This window comes from Lynx canadensis, chromosome E1, assembly GCF_007474595.2.
Source record: "Lynx canadensis isolate LIC74 chromosome E1, mLynCan4.pri.v2, whole genome shotgun sequence".
Taxonomy (NCBI): Eukaryota; Metazoa; Chordata; class Mammalia; order Carnivora; family Felidae; genus Lynx; species Lynx canadensis.
Genome location: NC_044316.2, coordinates 10,325,689 through 10,340,163, shown reverse-complemented (window position 1 = coordinate 10,340,163; position 14,475 = coordinate 10,325,689). Strand labels below are relative to the sequence as shown.

Genomic DNA, 14,475 nt, shown 5'->3' with positions numbered 1-14,475 from the left:
CTCTGGAAGGAGGGAAGGTTGGCCTGTGGTGTGTGCATGTCTGTGTGGGGGGGGGGGAAGTTGGGGGCTAAGTGGGGTGTGTCTGCAGCCTGGGGCACAGGGAGACTCCAGCTATGAGAGGAAAACAGTAATGATTTCAGCTCTGTTCTGGCTTTCCTCAACCATTGCCTGTTGACAGTCACCGTTTGTCCCGCACCCTCACAGCAGGCATCAGTAGCAAAGGTCAAGTCTGCTGAGATGGGTGTTATCAGAGGTGACATCCAAGTAACACGAGATGAGGAAATGGGGACAGCGGATAGGAACTAACATTCCCAGGGAATCGTGACTTCCCTCTTTCTCTCCGGGCCTCCAGGCCCAGCAGACTCCAGTGTAATCCCAATGCTGCCCCTTCTTGGATGCTTGAAGGTGAAGCCCTGACCTGAAGGGTTTCTTGGAGTCTAAGGCTCCCAATATCAGTGGCCACGGGGTATGCTATGTGCTCTCAGCGCCAGAGCTCCTATTCCTCAAACTCTCCATTGCCGGACGTAGAGTGGGGTCTGGCCACCATCTCCCCTCAATACTCTGCCAGAGGAAGTCACCCCTCAGAGCGAGGGCAGAAAGATGAACTCAGGGCAAAGAGCAGCACGACTTCCACAAAAGAGGAACTATCACTGGACGGCGTATGGCGTGGGGCAAAGAAGTCTGAGAAACGATGGATCGAGACTATGAAACGAGTGTGCTAAAGCAGACGAGGGGCTATTAACAATGTAAAATTGGGAAAATCACCGGAAATAAAGTTGAACTATTAGGGAAGAAAAATACGATACTCTTAGTATTTGCTATATATACTGAAACCAATTACTCAGCCATCAAAAAGAATGAAATCTTGGTGGGAAGGCAAGCTGGTGCAGCCGCTCTGGAAAACAGTATGGAGGTTCCTCAAAAAACTAAAAATAGAACTACCCTATGACCCAGCAATTGCACTACTAGGCATTTATTCACGGGATACAGGTATGCTGTTTCAAAGGGACACATGCACCCCCGTGTTTCTAGCAGCACTATTGACAATAGGCAAAGTATGGAAAGAGCCCACATGTCCGTCGATGGATGAATGGATAAAGAAGATGTGGTCTATATATACAATGGAGTGTTACTTGGCAATCAAAAAGAATGCAATCTTGCCATTTGCAACGACGTGGGTGGAACTGGAGGGTATTATGCTAAGTGAAACTAGTCAGTCAGAGAAAGACAAAAATCATATGACTTCACTCATATGAGGACTTTAAGAGACAAAACAGATGAACATAAGAGAAGGGAAGCAAAAATAATACAAAAACAGGAAGGGGGACAAAACAGAAGAGACTCATAAATATGGAGAACAAACGGAGGGTTACGGGAGGGGTGGTGGGAGGGGGGATGGGCTCAATGGGGGAGGGGCGCTAAGGAATCCAGTCCTGAAATCATTGTTCCACTATATACTAATTTGGATGTAAATTTAAAAAAATAAAAAATAAAACAAGTTAAAAAAAATGCCCAAGAATCAAACACTGGATGTCTGCTGTGTAATGTTCTACACTTTTTCATAAGTTTGAAATCTTTCATATTTATGAAACGCAAACAAAATGAAAATTAAAGCAAAATGGACCATCTCACTGCTACCCAGGAATCCAGACTTTTCTTCTTACACTCCTCCTATCATTTCCTGAGCAGGATGGACAGATCTCTAACTTCAAATCTTAACCTATTCCATTCCCCGGCATGAAAATTTCTTTTCATTATCTTCTCTGAGTCCCACCCCTTTGTGATGAATTTCAATTTCCTCTCCTACAGAAATTCCCGCCAAGTATCCTTATTCTTCATTTCATTACTGCCTCTTCTAAACAGCTGAAATATCTGTGACCTGGCCTATTCTTGGATCCCCATCAGCCTATCATTGTTATTTATCTTTTTCCTGATGTCCCTTTTTCTCCTCAATTAGTAAGTGCCAGCAAAGCATTTAAAAAGCACTTGTTGAAAAAAATAACCGAAAGACATTGAAAAGCATTTACAAACAGACTATGTATATGCGTATGCATGCTTGCCATGTGTTTGTCAACTATGTGTGAAGAATTTTAATTGCGTGGGAAAGTGCTTGTGATGTAACGCAGAAAGAAAAGGTCAGGATGCAAAACCTTTCATACCGTCTGAGCTCAGTAAAATTCGGTACAGGTGCGCCTTCATAACTGCATGAGAGCTCATCATTTGGATGTGAACTGATAACCTTTTAGGAAAGAACGGAGCCGTTCTGAATAAATTCAGAAATGTTCTCTAATACAAAAAAAAAAAAAAAAAATGAAATCTTGCCATTAACAATGACCTGGATGGAGCTAGACGGTATTCTACAAAGGAAAATAAGTCAGGAGAGAAAGACAAATACCGTATGACTTCACTGATTTGTGGAATTTAAGAAACAAAACAGATGAACATACGGGAAGGGGGGAAAAGTAGAGAGGGAAACAAATCATAGGAGACTCATAATGACAGAACAAACTGAGGATTGATGGAGGAAGTGGGGTGGGGGAGGGGCTAGATGGTCGATGGGTATTAAGGAGGGCACTTGCTGTGATGAGCAGTGGGTGTTGTATGTAAGTGATCAATCACTGAATTCTACTCCTGAAACCAATATTGCAGTATACGTTAACTAAAATTTAAAGGGCAGTGGGTGGCTCAGTCAGTTGAGTGTCCAACTCTTGATTTCGGCTCAGGTCATGATCTCAGGGTCATTGGACTGACCCCTGTGTCGGGCTCCACGCTGAGTGTGGAGACTGCATGGAATTCTCTCTCTCCCTCTGCTCCTCTCCCCTAAAATTAAAAATATATATATACATATATTTTTAAAAAGAGGTTTTTTTAAATTTTTTTTTAATGTTTATTTATCTTTGAGACAGAGAGAGACAGAGCATGAACGGGGGAGGGACAGAGAGAGAGGGAGACACAGAATCAGAAGCAGGCTCCAGGCTCTGAGCAGTCAGCCCAGAGCCCGACACGGGGCTCGAACTCACAGACCGCGAGATCGTGACCTGAGCTGAAGTCGGACGCTTAACCGACTGAGCCACCCAGGCGCCCCAAAAAGAGTTTTAAAAATATCTAAAATTGACATTAAAATTAACAATTTTTAATTCAAAAATTTTTAATGTTTATTTTTCAGAGAGAGACAGAGACAGGGGGAGGAGCAGAGACAGAGGGAGACAGAGAATCAAAAGGAGGTTCCAGGCTCTGAGCAGTCAGCACAGAGACTGACACCAGGCTCGAACCCACGAACCGTGAGATCATGACCCGAGCCGAAGTCGGACGCTTGACCAGCTGAGTCACCCAGGTACCCCTTCCTTTTTTTTTAATTAAAAAAAAAATTTACATTAAAACAAAAAACACGCACACACTAGCATCAAACTTAAGAAATAATCCATTTTAGGCATGGTGCCCGTTGTTTAAGTTAACTCTTACAGAAGAGTGCCCAAATAATAGGGATCCCTTTGCACAAGAAATAGGAACTTAACGAAAAAGGATGAATAATCCAAAGCAGAATGAGGTAAAAGAGTTAAGCACAGCTCTGGAGTTACAGACAGATGGACTGGAGTTTAAATCCCACCCCTGCTATCCAGTTGCTAAAAGACATTTTACTCTATGTTATTGGCTGAATCGTGACCCTCTTAAAATTCATTTGTTGGAGTCCTAACCAGCTCTATTTGGAGATGGGCCTTTAAAGAAATAATTAAGTTAAAATGAATCTTATGGGTGGGTTCTAATCCAATATGACTAGTGTTCTTATAAGAGGAGGATATTTAATAGCATATACAGAGGATGTAAAGACACAGGAGAAGGTGGCCATCTACAAGCCAAGGAGAGAGGCCCCACAAGAGCCCAACCGTGCTGACACCTTGATCTTGGACTTCTACCTTCGGGAATGGCAAGGAAATGCATTTCTGTTGTTCAAGCCACCTAGTCTGTGGCACTTTGTCATGGCAGCCCTAGAAAATTGATACACTACATATTCAACTATCATCTGATAGGGCTTTTGTAAAGGATAAACTAAATACATTAAATGAGATGCTTTAGGGGCGCCTGGGTGGCGCAGTCGGTTAAGCGTCCGACTTCAGCCAGGTCACGATCTCGCGGTCCGGGAGTTCGAGCCCCGCGCCAGGCTCTGGGCTGATGGCTCGGAGCCTGGAGCCTGTTTCCGATTCTGTGTCTCCCTCTCTCTCTGCCCCTCCCCCGTTCATGCTCTGTCTCTCTCTGTCCCAAAAATAAATAAAAACGTTGAAAAAAAAATTTAAATGAGATGCTTTAAGTTAGGCACCTAACACTGTATCCAACATGTGGTAAGAATTCAACAAATATAAATGCACAACTTGCAAATGCCCACATTTCACCAGGTCAGCAGCATCCTTCTACCACAGAATTCATTGCTAGAAAACCAGAATTGTATCAAAATTGGTGACAAATGGGGGTGCCTGGGTGCCTCAGTTTGTTAAGCTTCCAACTTCAGCTCAGGTCATGATTGCACGGTTTGTGGGTTCGAGCCCCGCGTCGGGCTCTGTGCTGACAGCTCAGAGCCTGGAGCCTGCTTGGGATTGTGTCTCTCTCCCCCTGCCTCTCCCTGCCCTGCTCATGCTCTGTCTCTCTCTCTCAAAAATGAATAAACATTTTTTTTAAATCTTTTAAAAATGGTGAAAAATGCACTAGAATAGGGAAGAGACATGTTTTCCTAGCTTCTCCCCCCACTCCGCCCCACTCCCCATCACCCTCACTGAAAAAAGAAACAAGTGGAGACAAATTCCTATCATCACTGATCGTAATATTACTCAAGAAAATATACTGAATCTATAATAGGATAGTTTAAAATTTTTTTTTCAACGTTTATTTATTTTTGGGACAGAGAGAGACAGAGCATGAACGGGGGAGGGGCAGAGAGAGAGAGGGAGACACAGAATCAGAAACAGGCTCCGAGCCATCAGCCCAGAGCCTGACGCGGGGCTCGAACCCACGGAGTGCGAGATCGTGACCTGGCTGAAGTCGGACGCTTAACCGACTGCGCCACCCAGGCGCCCCTATAATAGGATAGTTTAAAATCTGAGCACAATTATCTGAGTTTGAATACAGAAATACAACCTCTGAAGAAAGGAGTAGCAAGATTCACAGACCAAAAAAAAAAAAAAAAAAAAATGCTTGGAGTAGACCTTTAGAATATAAATAAATTTTCTAACTCATGTGGTAAGGTGAATAATGGCCATCCAAATATATCCACATCTTGGGAATGCAAACTGGTACAGCCACGCTGGAAGACAGTATGGAGGTTCCTCAAAAAATTAAAAATAGAACTACCTTATGACCCAGCAATTGCACTACTAAGAGTTTATACAAAGGGTACAGGAGTGCTGATTCATAGGGGCACATGCACCCCAAAGTTTATAGCAGCACTATTGACAGTAGCCAAAGTATGGAAAGAGCCCACATGTCCATCAATGGGTGAATGGATAAAGAAGATGTGGTATATATATATATACAATGGAGGATTACTCGGCAATCAAAAAGAATGAAATCTTGCCATTTGCAACTACGTGGATGGAACTGGAGGGTATTATGCTAAGTGCAATTAGAAAAAGACAAAAATCACATGACTTCACTCATATGAGGACTTTAAGAGACAACAGATGAACGTAAGGGAAGGGAAACAAAAATAATATAAAAACAGGGAGGGGGACAAAACAGAAGAGACTCATAAATATGGAGAACAAACTGAGGGTTAGGGGAGCGGTGGTGGGAGGGGGGATGGGCTCAATGGATAAGGGGCACTAAGGAATCTACTCCTGAAATCACTATTGCACTATATGCTAACTTGGATGTAAATAAAGAAACAAACAAAAAACAAAAATGAAAACCAAAAAAAACTTAAAAGAATCTACTTTGATCAAAGTGTTGGTTACTGAGTAAGATTGGCATGGTATTGAATCACACTAATATACTATTCACCAGCCACATGTAGTTTGAAATTTGGCTAGTCCAAATTGAGATGTGCTCTAAGTGTAAAATATGTATCATATTTCCAAGACTTAGTAGGGGAAAAATACTACAAAGTATGTCATTGATAATGTTTTCTATTGATGACATATCAAATGGTAGTATTTTAGAATATAGGGTTGAATAAAATATATTATTAAAATTTAAAAAAACACAAATACATCCACATCTAATCGTCAGGACATTAGAACATGAATATGTCACCCTACATGGCAAAAGGGACTTTGTAGGTACGATTAAGAATCTTGAGAAGGGGAGATTATGCTGGAGTATCTGGATGGAGACACATCACCGGTAGGAGATACCATCACCCAAGCAAGGAGAATGGAGTGACGTGAGGAAGGGGCCCCAAACCATGCGATGCAGAGGCCTCTTGCATCTGGTAAAGACAAGGACACGATTCTCTCCTGGAAGCTCCAAGAGGAATGCAGCCCTGGTAACACCTTGATTTTGGACTTCAGACCTCCAGAGAAGGATGATGATAAATTTGTGTTAATATGTGATAATAGCAACAAGAAAACTAATGTACACAGGAAGTATTTAGGAATAATAGTCTTTTCTCTAAGGATGAAAGGAATGTTTGCCCGTGAAAGAATAAAAGAGAAAATTACTCAAATCGAACACAGGCATTTTAGTTGAGTGGTTGTTAAACTTGGCTTTATGCTTGTTTAAAAATACAGATGCTTCTTACGTATCCGATTGATTTAGGCTCAGGTTGTGATCTCGTGGTTTCGTGAGTTCAAGCCCCAAGTCGGGCATGGTGCTGGCAGCACAGAGCCTGCTTGGGATTCTCTCTCCCCCTCTCTCTGCCCCTCCCCTGCTCACACACACGCACAATCTCTCTCAAAATAAATAAGCATTAAAAAAAATATACAGAGGCTTGGGAGCTCCATTCGGAAATGCTGCCTTGTTATGCCTGGGATTGGACTGAGTTATCTTTTTTTTTTTTTTTCTTTTCTTTAAATGCTTCCCAGGGTGTTTTGGGTTTAAGATGGTCCTATTCCACTTCTTTTCTCCAAAAATGCAGGGGAAACAGCTACAAATTCTGATCTACAAAATGAACAGTAAAGACTGAACATATGTGTGGGTAAAGTGGGAGAGAAGATGCAAAGGGAAGCATCTGAGTGCGTATTTCCAAGAGGAGAGTGGCATCCTGAAAGCACGACCCAAACTCCTCCCTTAAAAGAAAGGCGACAAGTTGCACAGGCTGGGGCAGGACTCCCTCTGGACTCTGCACCTGAGCAGGGAACAAAGGGAAGCAGGGACAAATGTGACTCACACTGTCAATCCGGAGATAGAAGACACATATGCAGGGAACTATAATTCAGAAGAAAGGAGTGATTGTTCTTTACTATTGTCTGGGTGAGAAGCAAAGCCTAAAAAGAAACATTTAAACAGGAAGTCTGCAAGGAATTAAGGCGGGGTTCTCTTACACAGAGGTGAAGACGTGTGTTGTTGCATGTTGGAATGCATTTAGACGTGACTTAGTATCTGTATGTGGCCATGCCCTATGACCCAGCAGTTTGGGGAGTTCCTTCAATCACTACCTCTGAAGGATGAGTGTCCTTAATTTTGTAATTATCAATTGCCTGTTAGTGATTATGCGAGGAGGTAAAGGAAGGAGATGCAATGAGGGGGGCACATAGAAAGCATCAAAGATACTGATTCTGTTCCATGTCTTAAGATGAGTGGTATAGAGGGGCACCTGGGTGGCTCAGTCTGGTAAGCGTCCGGCTTCGGCTCAGGTCATGATCTCGCAGTTGGTGAGTTCGGGCCCCGCGTCGTGCCCTGTGCTGACAGCCTGGAGCCTGGAGCTGCTTCGGATTCTGCGTCTCCCTGTCTCTCTGCCCCTCCCCCATTCACGCTGTGCCTCTCCCTCAAAAACAAGCATTAAATTTTTTTTTTAAATAAAAAAGTCTTTTCCTCAATAAAGAAAAATCTTGAAGTGACAACTTTAAATTTACAGCTTAAGAAACCAGAAAAAGAGTAAAGCAAACATAAACCTGTCAGGAGGGAAATGGTGAAGATTTGAACAGACAGAATAGACCATAGAGAAATCAATGAAATCAAAAGCCCGTTCTTTGAAAAGACCAACAAAATTGACAAACCATTAGCTGGAATTACTTAAAATAAATAACATTCAGAATGAAAGTGGGGACGTGACTCCCAATTCTACAGAAATAAAACGTATAAGAGTACTGTGAACATCTGTATGCCCACAAATTGGATAGCCTAGATGAGATGGACTGATTGCTAATAACACTAAAAATAGAAAAAATTAGAAAATCCATAGATGATAACTAGTAAGGAGATTAAATCAATCAAAAAAAAAAAAAAACAAAAAAACAAAAAAACAAAAAAAAAACACCTCCCAACAAAGAACCTGATGGTCTCACTGGTGAATTCCACCAAACATTTAAAGAACAACTTATACCGGGGTACCTGGCCGGCTCAGTCTGTAGAGCATGCAACTCTTGATCTCAGGGTTGTGAGTTCAAGTCTCCTGTTGGGCATGGACCCTACTGAAAAGAATAATTTTTTTAAAAAAGCTTTAAAGAAAAACTTGCACCATCCTGCTCAAACTCTTAAAGAACTGAAGAGGAGGGAACACATCCTAACTCATTCTACGAGGCCAGCGTTGTCCTAATACCAAAGCCAGACAAAGATACTGTAAGAAAAAAAAAAAAAAACTACAGACCAAAATATCTCTAATAAACATTGATGTAAAAATCCTCAACAAAATACTAGCAAACTGAATTCAGCAGTATATTTAAAGTATTATACAACATGCCCAAATGGAGTTTATTCCTGGAATGCAAGAATGGTTCAACATTCGAAAATCACTCTGTGTAATATGGCACATTAACAGAATAAAGGACTAAAAACACATGATCATCTCAATGGATACAGAGTAAACATCTGACCAATTCAATCCCCTTTCAACACAATAAGAGTCATATATAAAAACCCACAGTGAACATACTCAATGACAAAAGACTGAAAGCTTTTCCTCCAACATCAGGAACAAGGCAAGGACGCCCACTCTCTCCACTTCTATTCAACGTAATACTAGCCAGAGAAATTGGGCACGAAAAAGAAATAAGAGCACTCAAATGGGAAAGGAAGAAGTAAAACCACAGATGACATGATCTTATATGTTGAAAATCCTTAAGAATACACACACAAACTTAGAATACATGAATTCAGCAAAGTAATAAGATACAAAATCAACACACAAAAATCTATTGCATTTCTATATACTAACAATGCACAATCCCAAAAGGAAATTAAGAAGACAATTCCATTTACAACAGCATCAAAAAGAATACAATATTTAGGTATAAAATTAACCAAGAAGGCAAAAAGATTTGTACCCTGAAAACTACAGAACGTTGCTGAAAGAAATGAAAGCAGATGTACAAGAATGGAAAGATAACTCATGTTCATGAATTGAAAAACAATATCGTCAAGGTATGAATACATTTATATTTAAATACCACAATATAGTAGCCAGAGGCTACCATATAAGACACATAGCTGTAATATATCATGTCTCTTTTTTTTTCATGAGAAGGAAAAAGTCCCTGGCAAAGAAGCCCTTTCAGGAGAATTTACCTAATACAAAAATATTTAAAAGAAACCAGGGGCGCCTTGGTGACTCAGTGGTCAAGCCACGGACTCTGAATTTCGGCTCAGGTAATGATCTCCTGGTTGATGGGATCGACGCCCGCCCCCTCGCTTCCAAGGAGCTCAGCACTGCTTTCTGGGGTTCTCTCTCTCTCTCTCTCTGCCCCTCCCCCGCTCACATACACTCTCTCTCTCAAAATAAACTTAAGGGGCGTCTGGGTGGCGCAGTCAGGTTAAGCGTCCGACTTCGGCTCAGGTCATGATCTCGCGGTCCGTGAGTTCGAGCCCCGCGTCGGCCTCTGGGCTGATGGCTCAGAGCCTGGAGCCTGTTTCCGATTCTGTGTCTCCCTCTCTCTCTGCCCCTCCCCGGTTCATGCTCTGTCTCTCTCTGTCCCAAAAATAAATAAAAAACGTTGAAAAAAAATTAAAATAAATAAATAAACTTAAAAAAACAAAAGTTAAAAAAAGTAACCAGCACAAGATCTACACAAAGAAACTATGAGTAAAAGCAAAGTTTGTCTAGCTCACGAAAACAAGGTGTCAGAGGGAATGAAAACTATGATCAAAACTTGTCATCAAAATATTTAACTTAACGGAGCCATCCCCTTTGTAAATAGGAGGCACACGCACAGATCCCACAGCTCAGGCAGAAGGCAAGACAACAGAAGGTGAAATAAACGTGGGGTGCACAGAAACAAAGAAAGAAGCACAAAACTCTGAAAATGGCTTCCCGCGAGAGAAAGAAATGGACTGGGGGGGGGGTCTGGGGTGCTGTTTTAATACAGGATTCTAGAACTATTTAGCCTTTAATTTAAACTCTGAGGATGTAAAAACAAATCTATCCCCTTCCCCACCCCCTACCCCCTCCAGCACGCAATGCTTACTTGTCCGCTGCTCATACTCCTAGCCTGGGAGAGCCCCCGCCCGGGCAGGTTGCCTGCTCCTTCCTAGGAAAACACTACAAGGTCTTGCTTGAACGAGTCCCTCTTGCTCCCGGTGTCTTGTCCCACCTCTGCTGCCTGGGCCCACGCAACATCCGGCTCCACCTGCACGTCTGCTCCCTTAGATCTCAATCCCTGGTTCTCCAGTTGCTGCTGCCTCTTCCGGGGGTTGCAGACCCTGGCACCACAGCCCACGTGTCCTGGACCCCCAGGCTGGCCCTCCCAGGCCTGGCCCCCACCTGGGCCCCCATGTGTCCCGGTTTCAGTTCATAACAACTTCGCTGTCATTCTCGATCACCTGATTTGCAGGAGCGTGGGTTGGGGGAGCAGGGCTGCGGTGTGGCTCCTGCAGCTCTTGAGTGTTGTTTACTGTCGCCACGGAAACCTCCCCGCAAGCCCTGGGCGGGGCTTAGGAAGGGGCGTGGTCAGAGCCCAGCGAGGCAGAGGCGGAGGTCCCCTCGGATTCGGGAATTCTAGCCGGCGTCCGGGTTCCGACTCAACCCGCGCCCTGGGCGTCGGGAAAGCAGCCTCGGGACAGGCAGCTTGGCGCTGGTACAGCGGGTTCGAGGAGTTTTCCTCTTCCCGCGGTGGCGTAAAGACGGGCCGGGGACCGACATCGGATTCTGAACGGATGGAGGACGTGTGGGATGGGATAAGAGGGAGGCGGCCGCTGAAAAGTACCGGGAGTCAGGAGGAGGAATTTCGTGAAGGACTTCCGGGGGTGGGGTCACGTGGCGAGGTGACCCCCTCGACGTCACAGACGCCCATTGTGACGCGCGTGGAACCTCAGCCGCCGATTGGCTCGGCGGGCGCGGGATGGGGCTAAAAGCCCAGGCGCAGGTCCAACCCTGGGCTTAAGGGGGCGGGCAGAGAGGCGGTCGGTGTCTCGGCTCCCGACTATAGGACCCAGCTCTTTAGGCCCTCCGCACCCGCTTTGTTGAGCTGGCATCGTTGGTCTGTCGCGCCTCCGGCGACTCGGGCCCAACCTCAGACCTCGGATTTCCTTGCCCCATCCTCGGCCGTCGCCCGTCCGGACTCGACTCCCGGGCCCACCACTGCCTCCGCTCCAAGCCCCCAGCCTCGCTGGTGCAGCACCTGTTGCTTCCCTCCCTCGTGGCCATGCCCGCATGCCACACGATGTCTTCGGGCGAAGGCACAGAAGTCCTCGGTGCAGGCCACTGGCCAGCTGGACAACTCTAGAGCCTCTAGAACAAATTTGGTCTGAAACCCATTTAATCTTTGGAAACATCTATCGAAGAAACTGAGTTGGGGTGATAAGAACGAAAATAAGGGTCATGCCCTATAGAGGAAAATCAAAATAGGGAACGAGGAACTAGGTCTTGAGAGTGGCTACAAGTGTTCATAGAGCAGACAGGTTGCCTTTTTGAGCCCGTGCTGGCTAAGAAACATCAGAACCTCAAAGCAGTGCTTAGAAAGGTGTGGAGAGTACAGGTCCGTCTCTTAAGGAACCCGTGGATTGCTTGGCTAATTGTTATCCTGGGGGAGATGGGGAACCTAAGTCCTGGGCCAGAATTTCTTGAAATGTTTTGGGAGTCTCTACTACTATATTATTCTCGGGAAAATGTCCCTTCAGAAAGAGAAGACATCAATGGACCGGACAACGGATTAAATGTTCAAAACCATCTCCATAAAAATGCAAGCGGCTTGGGTCACCTGGGTGGCTCAGTCGGTTAAGCGGCCGATTTCGGCTCCGGTCATGATCTCGCAGTCAGTGAGTTCCAGCCCCGCGTGTTCGAGCCTTGCGTCGGGCTCTGTGCTGACAGCTCAGAGCCTGGAGCCTGTTTCAGATTCTGTCTCCCTCTCTCTGACCCTCCCCCGTTCGTGCTCTGTCTCTGTCTCAAAAATAAACGTTAAAAAAAATTTTTTAATGCAAGAGGCTTTATAATACTGTCAAAATATGAATGGAAGCCCAAAGCAGAAAACCTCTTAGGGGGGAACAGAGGGGGACCAGCAGAAGGCTCTTTAAAGGAAGTTGTCGCATATACGACAAAACAAGAAAAAATGAATAAAGACCACCAAAGAAGGTAAAGTTGTACAATAGAAGAATTCAAGAGCAGATTCGTTGTAAAGGTGAAGCCGAGTAAAATATCAAATAGCTACTATGGCACCAGAGACATAGTAGGCCCTCAGGAAAAGTAACTGATAACATACGAGGTGAGTTTCCAGACCACTCAGAGTAGGTTTATGAAACATTTTGTGGTGACGATTCCCCAATATGTGGTGACATATCCATCCAATAACGCAGGAAGTTTACACTGGATATTCGGAGCCTGCAATTGAAGTGACTTGACCAGAGTCCGTTAGAGCCTACTCAGAGAACGAGAACAATATGTATTGCAGAAAACCAATCTGAGAATGTAAAGTGGGAAAAGGGGCCAGGACCGTAGCTGTCTTCTGGCTTAGATGATGCCACAGTAAGTATTAACAGCAAGCTCAGTTCCTACTCATGCTTACAGAGAACCCAGAGCTAAGTTAAATTACATCTCCTTCCATGCTGGTCAGCTCTGTACGCAACCCAAGTTCTCCATTCCGACACGTCTGTGGAAGCCTTGTAGTCACGCTTAATATTAGGAACCAAACACTTCTGTCTGGAATCTCTTGGTAGAGCATTGCTTTGCTGAATCCTTAACAACAACCCCTTTGAGATGAGTTCTACTGCTCCCAGTTTAGAACTGAGGTCTCTATGGCAAAGCAAAGTTGGGTGACCTGTCCGAAGTCACACAGTTGGCAGGTGGCAAGGACAGCAGGACTGGAACCTCTGTCCTGACCCCCAGCCACCTTCGTATACTTGCTCACTCGTTGGTTGAGTGGATCTCCTCACAGTGACCCTGGTCTTTGTCTGTGTCGCTGAAGACATTTCAACTCCACCATTAAATTCTGATAATAGGAACAAGTCTCTCCTTTTTACAGTCACAAACTATACCCCATATTAGAAGAGCTCTGTCGTAGTCCGAAAAAGACAGCGTCTTCATCTTGCCGTTGATGGAATGACAGGGCCGTGCCTGCCAGTGAGGCCGATCTCTGCGTGAGCCTCAGTTTCCATCAGATGCATTTGGTCAGCATTTTTTTTTTTTTTAACATTTTACTTATTTTTGAGAGAGCACACGCGGGAGAGGGGCAGAGAGAGGGGGACAGAGGATCTGGAGCGGGCTCTGCATAGACAATAGCGAGCCAGGTGTGGGGCTTGAACTTACAAACTGTGAGATCGTGGCCTGAACCAAAGTCAGACACGCAACCGGCTGAGCCACTCAGGTGCGCCTGGTGAGCATCAGTAAGCAGGGCCTTTGGGTTTAGTAAAATGAGGCTGGAAAACATCTCCAGAGACAAGTGCAGCCCACACGGTCACATGGGGCAAAGACAAACTGAGAAAGTCACGTTTATTGTCACATAGGGACTAGCTAGACAGCACCCACAGCTGATACGCCAACAGACATAAACCTTCCAGCTTCCGGAATTCCATTTCTCCAATGTAAAGGGTATCCATGCTGCCCCAGTCCCCTCTGGCCATGAAAAAATGTGGCAAACTTTTAATGAAACCATTGAAAAATATTCAAGCCCAGGGGCGCCTGGCTGGCTCGGACAGTACAGCATGCAACCTTGATCTCAGGGTCGTGAGTTCAAGTCCCATGAAGGGCACAGAGCTTACTTAAAAAAAAAAAAAAAAAAAAAAAAAATCAAGACCCGACAAGTGAGCCAAATTTCCCTGGTGTCACCTGAACCACCTCCTCGTCCGACTCGATTTTGACTCAGGTCGTGATCTCACGGGTTCACGAGTTTGAGCCCTGCGTCCAGCTCTGGGCTCATACTGTGGACCCTGTTTGGGATTCTGTCTCCCTCTCTACTCCTCCCC

General features: G+C 44.7%; 1 long non-coding RNA gene across 1 annotated transcript in view; it reads right to left on the bottom strand.

Annotated features, from left to right (window-relative positions):
* The window catches only part of LOC115500857, a 66,635-nt gene extending 55,005 nt beyond the window's left edge, over positions 1 to 11,630 (bottom strand). The window contains exon 1 of the long non-coding RNA XR_003964657.1: positions 10,548 to 11,630. This is a non-coding gene — a long non-coding RNA (uncharacterized LOC115500857). The remainder of the gene's footprint in view (positions 1 to 10,547) is intronic.
* Positions 11,631 to 14,475: the final 2,845 nt, after the last annotated feature.